This window comes from Papaver somniferum, chromosome 1, assembly GCF_003573695.1.
Source record: "Papaver somniferum cultivar HN1 chromosome 1, ASM357369v1, whole genome shotgun sequence".
NCBI classification, from domain to species: Eukaryota; Viridiplantae; Streptophyta; class Magnoliopsida; order Ranunculales; family Papaveraceae; genus Papaver; species Papaver somniferum.
The window spans coordinates 50,555,871-50,569,850 of record NC_039358.1 but is presented as its reverse complement, the minus strand read 5'-3'; positions in this window follow the sequence as shown (position 1 = coordinate 50,569,850).

Here is a 13,980-nt window from a genome sequence, read left to right as displayed (position 1 = left end):
GTTTCAATGATTGGAATGAGAGTTTAGATTACATAACCATGTATTCCTTAATCCGAAGTTTTCGAACTTTATTGATTGAGAGAAACCGGAGGAATTGGCTTTCCCAAGTCCGCGAACTGACGGAAGTTCTCTTACCGAGAATTTCTGCTGGGATTTTCCAAAAACTCGTTTGCGTGTTTAGTCCGCGAACTTAGTCCGCGAAATGGCGGAAGTCTCTTTGCCGAGATTTTCTGCTGAGTTTGGAAAACTCTTCCGGTTGCCTTAAGTCCGCGAACTTGTTTGTGAGCTTAAGTGGTTATGATCTAAAGATGTGCTCTGAACATGAAACTTAAATTACTAAGGAATGCTTTATGCAAACAGTGGCTATAAAGTTCATGAGCCGATTCATCGAATCGAATCATCTTTGTTTCAATTGTGTCTTGTGTAGTTACATAAGATCTCATAGCAATTAAACAACTCTCTAACTAGTTCATTTGAGTCAATTGAACTAGTTATGGTGAAGAAGAACTAGGTTAATATGAAATGCTCATATGCTTAACCTTTTGGGTTACTATGTTGAACCAACATACACGTACACGTTTGGGCATGGTTTTCACAAACCCAGTAAACGTCTACCCAAGTGTGTGTGACAAGCTAAGTTTTCGATCTAACAGTTGAGAAATATTAGCTTGAATCTAAATTAGGTTTTCATCTAACGGTGAATATGGATTTCTTTGTAACTAAGGCAAAACCCTGATTTGAAGGCTATATAAAGGATACATCTAGCATTGTGCAAAACTAATCCCCACACGTCTGTGTGATACTAGTGCGCTCGCTAGAGTCGATTCTCCTTTAACCTTTGGTTTTCTTCTCTAAAACCAGGTTAACGACTTAAAGACTTCATTAGATTACATAACCAATGGTGGACATAAACATTATTGTGGAAACACATTATGTATAAGTCATATTCCTTGAACCAAAGTTTTCGAACTTTGTTGATCAAGAGAAACCGGAAGAATGGCTTGTTTCCAAGTCCGCGAACCCAGTCCGCGAACTGCCGAACTTCTCATCCCGGGAAATTCTGCTGGATTTGACAAACTAGTTGCGTGAGTAACAGTCCGCGAACCGGCGGAAGGTCTTTTGCTGAGATTTTCTGCTGGAGTTTGTAAACTCTGCCCGGTTGCTTAAGTCCGCGAACCTAGTGTGCGAACTTGAGAAGGTTATATATCTAAAGATGATTTCTGAACTTAAACTTAAAAAATACTAAGGAATGATATTTGCAAACCGTGGCTATAAAAGTTCATGAACCGATTCGAGTGAATCAAATCATCTTTGCTTCAATTGTGTCTTGTGTAGTTTCATAAGATTTCCTTGCAATTGAACAACTCTCTAACTAGTTCAATTGAGTCATTTGAACTAGTTATGGTGAAAAAGAACATGGTTGATATGAAATTCTAATATGGCTAACCTTTTGGTTGACTATTGTTGAACCAACAATGTACGCGTTTGGGTACGGTTAACAAGCCTAGAAGCGTGCATTTCATTTGTGTATAACAAGCTAAGTTTTCGATCTAACGGTTGAGAAATATTAGCTTGAATCTAAATCAGGTTTTCATCTAACGGTGGATATTGATTGCTTTGTTACCAAGGCAAAACCATGATTTGAAAGACTATATAAGGGGACATCTAGCAACTCTGCAAAACTAATCCCCACACCTTACGTGTGATACTAGTTTACGTGCTAGAGTCGGTTACCTTTGGTTTTATTCTTCTAAAACCAGGTTAAACGACTTGAAGACTTCATTGGGATTGTGAAGCCAGGCCGATACTACTTTTATCGTAGTTGTGTGATCTGATCTTGCATCTTCTATCGTACGAGTACAGTCATATTGATTGTCTTGAGATTGATATCTCCGATAGGCAAGATATAAAAAGTAATCACAAACATCTTCGTCTCATTGTTTGTGATTCCGAAACATCTTGTTTCGCTACCATACGATTAAGATTTTTGTGAGGTGATTGATTAATCTAGGTTGTTCTTCGGGAATATAAGACCGGATTATCAATTGGTTCCTGTTCACCTTGACTATTATCAAAAGATGGAACAAAAACTTTAGGGTTTTTCTGTGGGAGACAGATTGATCCTTTGATAGACTTGTCTGTGTGAGGCAGATTTGTTTATTGTTAAAGCCTGCGATTTTGGGTCGTAGCAACTCTTAGTTGTGGGTGAGATCATCTAAGGGAATCAAGTGCGCAGTATCCTGCTGAGATCAGAGGCGTATGGAGTACAACTGTACCTTGGATCAGTGGGAGACTGATTGGGGTTCAACTATAGTCCAGTCTGAAGTTAGCTTGGAGTAGGCTAGTGTCTGTAGTGGCTTAATATAGTGTGTATTCAATCTTGACTAGGTCCCGCGGTTTTTCTGCATTTGCGGTTTCCTCGTTAACAAAATTTCTGGTGTCTGTGTTATTTCAGTTTCCGCATTATATTGTTTTATCTTTATAATTGAAATAATACAGGTTTTGTGTTAGATCATCAATTAGCATAATCCAAACTTTGGTTGTTGATTGTCATTGATTGATCCTTGGACATTGGTCTTTGGTACCGTCCAAGTTATTCCTTGTGTTTGATTAAAGACTCGCTGATTTCTATTAGCTTGAGTAAATCAAAACAAGAGAGAGATATTAACTCCTTGAGATACTTTTACCTAGATTGAGTGTGACTGTCTAGTTGATTCTCTAGAAAGTGTTTCGGATTTAGTCCATACAGATTGCTAAGCGAAATATTGGGTGGTGTTGTTAGACCCCCGCTTTTTCAGCTGAAATCAGCGAAACAGTAAACTTCCAGGAGACCTTCAGGAATTTTTCAGCTGGCATGTAGTTAGATGTTTTGGACACATCTTTTCACTCGTTCATCCAATCGTCATGAAATTTTGATATGTTGTAGATAACATCCATACGAATAGAATGGTACATAACGCAACCTTAGATTCTTTGCCAATTGATCCCAGATCGTCGTCTTATACATGGCAGTGTAAAATCTCTTCAGATGAGCTTGTCATAAAACGTGTTTTTATTACTTTCACGCTTTTTGATCGTGTCTTGAATGCATATTGATGAACTTTGATGATGCTAGATCACTTATATGCCGGAGTTTATGATTTCCTTTGGTTTCCATGTTTAGATTGCTCTAATCTCATGTAATCTTCATATTAGGTGCCAAATACCGAAGTTGAGAATAATTAAACCAATGATGATAACTCGAGCAACTCTGGAGTTATTGATGAAGAGACAACCATCTCTGAACTTCAAGTCCATGAGAGGGTTGTTACTGATGCTGTTAAGGATACCGAGACTTCAATTGTTGTTGCTTCAGTGGCGAAAGAAACTGAACCACGAGCAGAAGAAACTGTTGCCATGACTATAGAAGTTGCTCCAGTAGTTGAAAATCGTATAGTGGTGCATGAATATACGAGTGCAGGAGTTGCTTTTGATCCTCCATTTGATGCATCACTCCCATACCATGAACTAGTTAGTGGATTCAGCGTTCCTATTGGATATGCCGACTTGTACGAGAAGAAATGGAAGAGATTTGGTCACATCATCGTTACCAGAGATCCCAAGAGTGCTTATTCTTTAACAATGCAAGTAAGTATTATCTTGCGTGTTTTAAATGATATATGCGCTGGGGCCAGAAATATTGTTACTCCAGATATACTCTTTGATTGGGAGTTCAACTTGGAGAATTCTGAGAGACTTGGCTTCAACGTGAAGTAGCTTCGTAAGAAGATAGATGCTATCAAGGACTCATGCGAGAATAACATACCCTTTCCCAATGATTCTGTGACGAAGGAGGAAGACAAGATTGCTAAGCTGACTGAATAGTTGAACATGGAGAAGACAGCTTTACAAATCTTGAAGGATGCAGAGGAGCGAAAAAAAATTTCTTTGCGGATTTTCTTTTATTTCTTTTCATAATCTCTTGAACTTCTGAGAGATGTGAGGTTTATTTTCTGGTTTTGATTGGTTTTGGATAAGTAGACGATTGAGGATTTTCTTTGGATTTGATAGAGATTTTCTTTAAGTAATCTGAATTTTGATAAATTGCTGGATTCAAATTATTGAATGCAAGTATTGCAAACATTTTGGAGGAATTGAAATACAATGAAAGAAAATCCTAAATGCCAAATATTTTGGGCGTTCGTGTCTTGAAAACCCAGTACCTCGAACGTCCAACACCTTAAGCGTCAAAGGCCTTGAGCCAATTCTCGCGTATTACGGCCACACTCTCCTTACTGTCCATGTTGATTAATTTGTAGTATCCACCAGCAACAGATTTATAGATCATAAAAGGTCCTACCCAGTTGGAGTTCTTTGCAGGATGATAGTTACGCTTAGTTGTTTTGAGAACTAAATCTCCTTCCTGGAACTTGTTAGACTTGATTGTCCGCGCCCTGAATATCTTCTGTTGGTTTGGAATTCTTCGTGCAATGGAGTTCCATGTTGTTGAAGCCCTCCAATCGTGTGGCACGTGCGGACATTCATGCAAAGGAGAATATTTTGGATATTGCTTATTGAATTAACCCGTTATTTCAGCAACGATAATATTAGTAATATCTTCAACTCGGAGAGGCTTTGCATCCAACCACTTGGTGAAATATTGCTGAGGTGAGGTTATCCATTCATAGCATTTTGCAATGGCTAAGTTTTTGGTGGAGTAAATTCCTCGAACCAAAGCACACTACACCTTTTTTGGGATTAGCAACGGCTGCATACTGTTGCAAAAGTAACTTGCAACAGCGAACAGCCGTTGCGAAACGTGGACTTGCATATTTTTTGCAATACAGATTAAGCCGTTGCGAAATTTTTCGCAACGGTTTTCAGTTCACCATATGTTTTTTCCATCTTTGCAACGATCCTGGCTGTTGCGACTAGGTTTAGCAACTGTTGGAAGTTGTTGCTATATTATTGTCGCAACAGCTTCAAGCAGTTACGAAATGGGAAATTCGCAACCTCTCAGGAGCAGTTGCGAAATTTGGAACCAAAAAAATTTAGACCGGACCATCTTAATCGGACAGGATTTTATTATTCTGATTCTAAATTTAGCAACTGTTTCCACCCGTTGCTAAATTTTTGCAACAAAAAAATAAGGTCAAGTCAATCATCGGTTGACCTAGTCAAGAGTTCCCTGAAAGGCCAATTTCAGGCCAAAATACAGAAAACATCGATGTAACTTATCCAGAGAAACATTAACTGCCTTTTAACCAAAGAAGTCTTTCATTCAAATTCATGCCAAATTACCCGCATATTTCAGGCCAAAATATAGAAAACACATCAACATAACTCATTAAGAGATATTAAGTGGGTTTGAAAAAAAGAAAGAAGTCATCTATTTGAACAAGCCACAGAACGAACTTAGGCACAATGAACAATAAACAAAGGGAGAATGGCATGTTGCTCACTTGGGTGCTTAGCAAACTTCTCAATATACCAGTTGTGTGTTCTGCAGTATCCAAGGTGAGATTTGCAACCTGCAAGCAGACAAATAGAAGAACATTATATATAATTTGTAGTCAAAGACATGCAGAACAAGAAGAAGAGAGCAGTAAAAGCAGAGAACCAAATGTACTCCAACGCCTAAGACACAATGCAATAAAGATATTTGATGATTATAATAATACAATCCATGTACCTTATCCCTACACTTTGGGATTCCTATTTCATGTTCTTTGTGATTTTCCCCTAAGGATCTGCAGTGACAAGCAATTAATACTCATCAAGATCAAGTACCAAAAAAATTTGTGGGCTACAATTGGTACTCTGAAACTATCATATACATGGAAATCGTCCCTTTGTAAAAGAACTAGGATATGCTAGCAAAACAGTAAGGAAATTATTTCGACGCTATGAAGGCAGTGCACCTGAAGAATGGAATTTGCTTAGTAAAAATACTTATGTACCCTGCTATCTGTCATGGTTACTATAACAGAACGAAGCATGTTAACTACAAAAGGATGACATGAATCAGTTAATAGCTTTTAAGCTACCAGGTTACCTAGAGTATATTTAAGATGGAAAATTGTAGTTAGATACAACCATGTGAGACAACCAATCGGTTAATAGTATTCACCTTCATACCTACAACCACAGAAGAAACTTGACAAGCCCATGTTGAGAAACATACACTCCTTTTCCGTAGGACAAAATTCTTGCATATACCGAGGAGGATGCAAAAGTTACGCGAGTAAATGACAACAACAAGTTTTTTCTTCATGACCACCAAAAACTATGAAGGTAAAGAAAATCACTATAGCTATTGACTTAACATTAAGTCCAGTGGACTTTCACAAGTGACAAGCTATGAATGAAAATGAGCACAAGATGACTTCTGACCTCTCCAACATTACTTAGTGCACAACCAAGCGTTCCAGCGATGACAAGCGCGTCACCAAGAAGAGGAGCCGACCCACCTGAAAGCGATTTTAATTAGTACCTGGAAAGCCGTACAATGCTATTTAACACGATTTCAATCATTGAAGTCGCTACATAAATCCATTCACTTGCTCACTTATTCAGCTGGATTGAACTAAGAAAAGCAATTACCTGATGAGCCACTACCATCCGAATCCGACAGGAGCATCAAACAAAGACCAACCACACAAATAGCTGCACCAAAGAACTGACACTCATAATCGACGAATACTGATATGCCTTGATCACTACAAAATCAAACCACATTCCAAATTTAGTACCAAGGATAACACTAATACACACCCAAATTTTAATTTTGCTACTCGATTCTACCAGTAAAACGTAGATTCTTCATCTACTTACCAAGGTACCTAGACTTGGTTTCACATGAAACATCTTAAAAGCTTCTTCTTTTCCCAGAAACATCTGCAATATTAACCAATCAAACACATCAGTAAGAAGGAGATTAAAAGAGATAGAAGAGAAATGGTTTGTTGGTATTTACAGCTGAGTGTTCTATTCTTCCCTAGACCATTTTATCCAAACCCAATCAAAAAAATAAAAATCTCAATACCTCATTCGTTTTGTTCTACAATGAAAATGTAGAAGAATCTGAAGCTTTTCTTAATCTCTCTCAAACAATCGAACAACTTTAATATGTTATTGTTCATCCCTGTTATCAATGGCAGATAACAGACTTTGTTTAACTTATCTCATGGTTTAAAATTAGCCCAAAATTGAAACTGACTTACCCATCCTTCTATGTCCTTCTCAACCTAGAAACATGTCCTAATACTTCTCAACATAAGCCCTAATTTGTTAACAATCAAATACCCAAAAAATATGAACATCATGATTTCACAAGCAAAACTAGACAATTCATACAATTACAAATCCAAATACTTCAATTAGATCCACCACAAAGTATTATAAACTCAAATTACTTCAACTATCCACCATTTATAAACCCAATTTACTTCAATTACAGTCAAAACAGTAAAAATAACCCAAAATTTGAACCCTAAAAATCATTTTCTACTAACAAACCCAGAAATAAACCCTAGAACAAAGCCACTGTGTAGATTCTTCAATTAAGATTCTTCTTCTTTTAAATCGACCTAAAAATCCACCAAAAGAATTGCAAACCCTAACTTCAAAATCAAACCCTAACTTTTCCTATAGAAAATCAAGCACGACGATTACTGAAGAGAAAATAGTGGTGGGTTTTCAAGAGAAGGACTGAAGAACAATATAATCAAGAGAAAGATTTCTCTCGAAGGTTTAATGGTGGTTGGTTTTCTGAAGAGAAAATGGTTTTCAGAGAAAAATCGAAGAGAAAATGGTTTGGGTTTAATGGTTTTCTCATGGTGGTGGTGTTTCGGCGATAGCAGAACTGAGAGTCGTGAATTTTTTTTTTTTTAAGCAGAGACTGAAATGGAGTGAAGGTGAGGGAGAAGGAGAAAGATGGATTAGAGTGATAGAGGCGAAGTGTTCTCTCTTTTGGGATAAATATAGGGTTTAGGTGAGATATTTGATCAAACCGTCCAAATATTTCAGAGCAAATATTAACCGTAGAAGATAGTGTTTCCAACCACTCAAACTTGTCGCACATGTGGAATTCTAGTGTTACTTTGCACACAATCAGGAAGCACATGTGGTATGGTCAGCAGTTGAGAATTGCAACATGGCTTAAAAATTCGCAACCGCTGTATGCAATTACAAATTTCGCAACTGCAAGAAACAGTTACAAATTTCGCAACTGCAAGAAACAGTTGCTAATATTTGAGCAGTTGCGAATTAGCAACTGCGTAAGAGCTATTGCAAAATTTTGTTGCTAATCGGGAAAAATGGTGTAGTGGCAGCATGTTTGAAAACTGATAATATGGACACATGAGGAGGAATGAGGCTTGCCTGAGCGTGGAACCTTTTAATGAAAGCATTTGCGTTTTCTTCGGGCTTTTGTGTCAGCTCCGTCATGGTTCTGACTTCCTTCAAATATTCAAACGGTGGAATATCTTCTATTTCTTCTTCCGAATCAGAGCTTTCCTCAACGGAGAAATGTGCAATTTAAGTTGAAGGTGTTGGGGTTACCTTTCCAGTATGAATCCACGCACGTCCAAGGATCATGTCATATCCTGGATCTTCTCGGATTATGTAAAATTTGGTTTCTATCCAGGTTGAGTTTGCATTCACCTTGAGAGTAATGTGTCCGTAAGCATCTCTAGGCATCCTTTCGTGATCCAGGATTGATACTTGAGCATGAATGGCTTCTTGTCATGTGATACCAGCGACTCTAAGAGTTTTCAGGGGGATAACATTGACAGCAGTGCCAACATCAATCAACGCTTATTTGAACTCATTTCCTTTGAGATGGACTGTGGTGAGAAGTCCCCAGTCATACATTTCTTTGTCTGTTGCTGAAATCTCAGGAAATGTCTCCTGGATCAATAAGCGTCCCCTGAAACCATGTGGTTCAATGTAGCAAACATGTCTTTCCTTTGAGTCTTTGATAAGTACAGCAATTCACAGACATGCTCGATTAAGGATTGAACTGCTTCCTTGACGGGTGGTTCAAAGAGAGTGAAGGTTCTGACCGGGAGAGGGTCTTTGTGCACTCCTTCAGTCTCCAAGTTAAGTTCTCCTGATTCGACCTTTTCCTGGAATATGCGCTTCAAGATTCTGCAGTCCCTTGTGGGATGGTTGACGAATCTGTGAAAGCGACAGTAACGAGGATTTTCCATGTCTTCTTCAGTTGGTTCTTTCTTGACATATGGTAACTTGATTGCACCATCTTGAACCCAGATATCTAATAATTCAATCACCTCTTCGATGGGAAAAGGGAAATCAAGTGCTTCTTGATCGGGCCCTGCGCGTTGTGTGGGAGCTTGTGCATCTCGAGTTTGATTATCTTTTCTTTGTGCTTTCGAAGGGGTCGGGGAAGTATGCTTGCGTTGTGGATCGGATTTTCGTTTGATCCCTTCTGCAATAACATTTGTGGAAGGTTGGAGGTTGTACTGTTTGTTGATTAAACGTCTGCTACCTCGAGTTTCTCGTGGTTCTTCAGCTTTTGTGGTTTTAGCTCTCTCCAATAAAGCAGGTGCAGTAGCTGCAGATCTCTTAGGCGCTTCATGAAGTTCTGAGAAAGTCTGGAACCTGAGATTTTACAATAAATCCCTATAGACTGGAACCATTCCATTGATGCACAAGTCCACGAGTTGTTGTTCTGTGACATTTGGATCATGACAGTCCAGAACTTGAACTCTGAACTTTTTCACATAATCATTAGGATGTTCATTGATCCTTTGAAGCATTCTTCCAAGATCAGAGAGAGTGATTTGCTCTGAAACAAAGAAATATTTCCTGTAGAAAGCGTTAATCATTTCTCTCCATCTTGTGATACTCCCTGGTGTGATGTTGTTATACCAGGTATATGCTCTGCCTTTCAGAGATTTTGAAAATTCCTTCAGACGGACGATATGGTTGTGCTAATGTTCGTCCAATGCTTCCAAAAACCAGGAAACATGTTCTCGAGCATTGCATGTTCCATCATAAAGTGTGAATGTTGGAGAGGTATAACCTTTTGGTAGAGGAATCCTTTGTGTAGCAGCAGGGTATGGAGGTTGGTGACGATGGACAAATGAAGTTTTATCTTTTCCACGGTCCTCCAAGAGGCGCTCCAAGTCTTCACGGGTGATGAAACTGGATTGTTCCTTCGCTGGCGGATTGTCTGCAGCTTTAGCTTTAGGAACTTATTCATCATCTACTACATGGATTGGAGTGACTTCAGGATCAGCGTCCGAAGATGTTTCTTTAGCTTTTCCTTTCTCCTGAGTTTTCTCTGACATCTTGTCTGTGAGAGTTTTGAGATAATTGCATAACTCTTTCTGGGTGGCAGCCATGTCAATCTGATTCTTGGAAAGAGTCGCTTGCACCTTCATGAGATCACCTATGGTAGACGGGTTTTCTATGACTTCCTCAAGAGAGCGGCCTAGGAGAGGATTATCCCCGATGTTGGTTTAAGGAGGAGTGGTACCGCTAGTGCCGTTGTTAGGAGCCAAAGAAGTTTCTGGATACCACCAGTATTGCTACTGCTAGCATTGTTTGGGTCAGGGTTTGTAACTGAACCTGACCTAAGATTAACCATCTTGTGGAAATGTGAGATTGCAACCGAAAGAATGATCTCCCACTGTGGTCGCCAATCTGTAGATGGGGCAAAACGATTTGCTGGTTTTTACGGAATTAAGAAGACGACAGTGCGGAGGAAGTCCCTTGAACCGAACAAATGCTTAACTTCACACAGATGCACTGCAAGAAGGGAGTGCTTTAAGTTCGAGAGATCAATCTGCAGGACTCCGGTCTAAACCAAGACAATGGTCGTTCCAGAGTCAATTCGGTCACAAGAGAGAATGGGTCGATCTGTAGGAGGGAAGCTGAGAAATGTGTGAGATCAATGGTGATTGAAGAAGGTGGGTGTGTTGTGTATTCTGCGTGAAGAAATAAAATAAGTTTTGTTTGATTGAATTTGCTCTTTTGACAGTAATTTTTTCAGACGATGAGTTCGTGTGCTCTTGTTTTTACGAAAATTGTCTGCTTTTCAATAATGACTCAGAGACTTATTTATATTGCTAGAATTGTAAACACCTTGATCCCATGAAGTGTGACAGTTGCTGGAGTCAAAGAGTGGGGAAGTGGAAATCGTGTTAAAACCAGTTGCTCATCGTGCAGAGACTTGGTTGATTTTCCATCCACTACTTTGCTAACTCCTCCAACTGATTACACGACTTGCTCACATTCTCATCGTATGTATGAACACAGGTTCCATAGACCGCCAGATCAAAACCCTAGTTAATATCCCCCCATGTGACACGATTGATGTCTCATGATTTTAGTTAGTCAGTTGCTGACTTGATGAGATGATGAGTCCTTGTATTGCTGAGTTGAACGAATGTTCTTGGACTCATGAATTGAACGTGTCTGTTGAGACATAGGTATAATTGTCGAATAATTGTCTGAGCAAATATTTCTCATTTGAGCGAATGTTGCTCGTTTGATAAATTATTGGTAACAGGACCAAATAAAATATTAATTTAAAATACTGGCAACTGAATCGAGTATGATAATTAAAATTTGATCCCGGGATCAACATAAATTTTTTAGTGTTTGAATCTGCTCAGAATTATGTTTTGCAGAGCTTTGGGTTCGAAACCCTAACTTTTGATCAATTACTGATTAATTGATGATTTATTGAAAATAAACCACGGAGTGAAGGAGGGACCGGCTACATGGGATGATGAGTCAACCATGTAACGCCCAGATGCTCGAGTGAGCAAAACACCAAAGTCATTTGAAGACCAGATGGTGAAAAGATGATTAAATGCTGGTTTAATCCTTCATTAAAATAATGTTCGTCTGAACCTTAGGTGATAAAACCTAAAAAATTATGAAGAGATGAAAGACAGACCAAGGGGTCATGAAACCGGTCCTGGTTGGTCATGGGACCGACTGACGATCGTTTTATGAAATTCCAAATTGTTTGTAAGAGTTTGAACCTAATGTGAACAAATTAGGTCAAATGATGAAAATGTGTGGGACCGGCCTCTTGCAAGCCAAAGAGCCAACCTTGGTCGGTCAAGGTAATATTCTCATGTCACCAAAGTGTTCGTGTCTCAGTCCTGAGAATTTTGATATTTGCTGGCGTGCATTTGAGCAATCATTTGAAAAAGTATGAAAAAATCAAGGTTTTTGCTCAAACTGAGGAAACTTCATAAGATGAAGGAAATAATAATAATAAAATAAAGGAATCATGAAGTGTGGGACCGGCTATGGCCAAGGCATGGATGGACGGCCTATAAGCCCGGTCCCATGGCATTTTTTCTAATTTTATATTATTTTCATGATTTTAGGGAAATACCATGAAATCAAGGAGTTTGTTGAAATAAAGGAGTTTTCCTTAATGTGAAGGAGTTTCCATGAGATGAAGGAAACAATAATAATTAATAATAATAAAATAAGGGGCGTGTCAGACCGGCCACGACTAAAGCATGGTCGCCAGGCTAGGCCCCGGTCCCATGAGTCTTCCCTTATTTTTCCTTGATGTGAAGGAAATATCATGAAACCAAGGAATTTCATGGGATGAAGGAAATAATAATAATAAAATAATAAGAAATGCAAGATGTAGGACCGCACACAACTAGGGCATGACCGTCCGGCTAGTGAGCTTGGTCCCGCGACACCTTTCCTAATTTTTTATTATTTCCTTGATACGGAGGAAACACCATGAAAATGAGGAGTTTCCTTAAAATGAAGGATATTTGTTCAAATGAAGGGATTTTCATGAGATCAAGGAAAAATAATAAAAATATAATAAAATAGAGAATTAGGCGTGGGACTGGCCTCAGCGTGACATGCCGGCCGGTAGGTCCAGTTCCCTAGCGCCTTAGCTAATATTTTATTATTATTATTATTTTTCTTCCTATTTTGCATAAGTTCATCGTTCCTTCGTATTTTGGAATGCTCGTTCGTGCATTCAGGTGCTCGTTAGTGTATTATTATTGAGTACACTTGCACCATTTTGGTCGGGGCTTACTCCATAGCGGCTCAGACGCCCGTACGTTGAATATTTATCACTAACCCATGGAGTTCTGCTGGGAAGAACCACAAATTAAAGTAATGAAACATTATGAAGAACGTAGAATATTTCTGAATATTCAGTTAATGAATTTAAGGATTAGAGATAATTAATTGATGGCTCTATACTAGCAGACATGTTGTCTAGGAGCATTAATTATCTGAGAGTCGAGTAATATGAGCTTGTTGAAGCGTCATATTTCTTTTATATAGTCAGGGAAAACATTGTTACATCCTGAAGACGTTATTGCTCTATACTAGCAGGTAAGATGTCTAGGAGCCGTCCAATCTTTCGATTCTATATAGAAGTAATTACTGAAATTGCTCAGTATTCATGAGATATGTCGTTGCCTCAGATGAGAGGCTACACATCTATATATACTTTGAGAGACAATATTCCCAGTCAGAGGTTCTTGCGGCATGAACTTTCATGCTTCAATGAGAGACATGAGCCTCAATACTCATTTGATTGCTGGATCAGGAGCATGTATAATTATGGTTTTACGATTTTAGCCCTTGTCGAAAATCCACCATCTACAATTGGAAATATCTATGTGTACTCACAATAATGGTTATTCCAAACCCTAGTTATTCTTCTAAAACACAAGAAATAAATTCTCCAAAGAAGATTTACTAGACATATAAATCAAAGTTCCTTGAGAACCTCATACCTTTCAATGAATCCATCATAGAAGGTGTCACTGATTTTCTTCACTCTTCTGACCGTAGAAACTTCATGTTCGTGAGTAAGCACAAAAACTTTACGATCAACAACCCGAGCAAGTTGTTTAGCTTTGACACATTCCATGATGAGCTTATTCTGATTCCGTATCAGAATATTTTGATTTGCAAGGATTTTGGCATGACCATCTAAGAGTTGGTTTATTTGCAGTTGAAGATTTG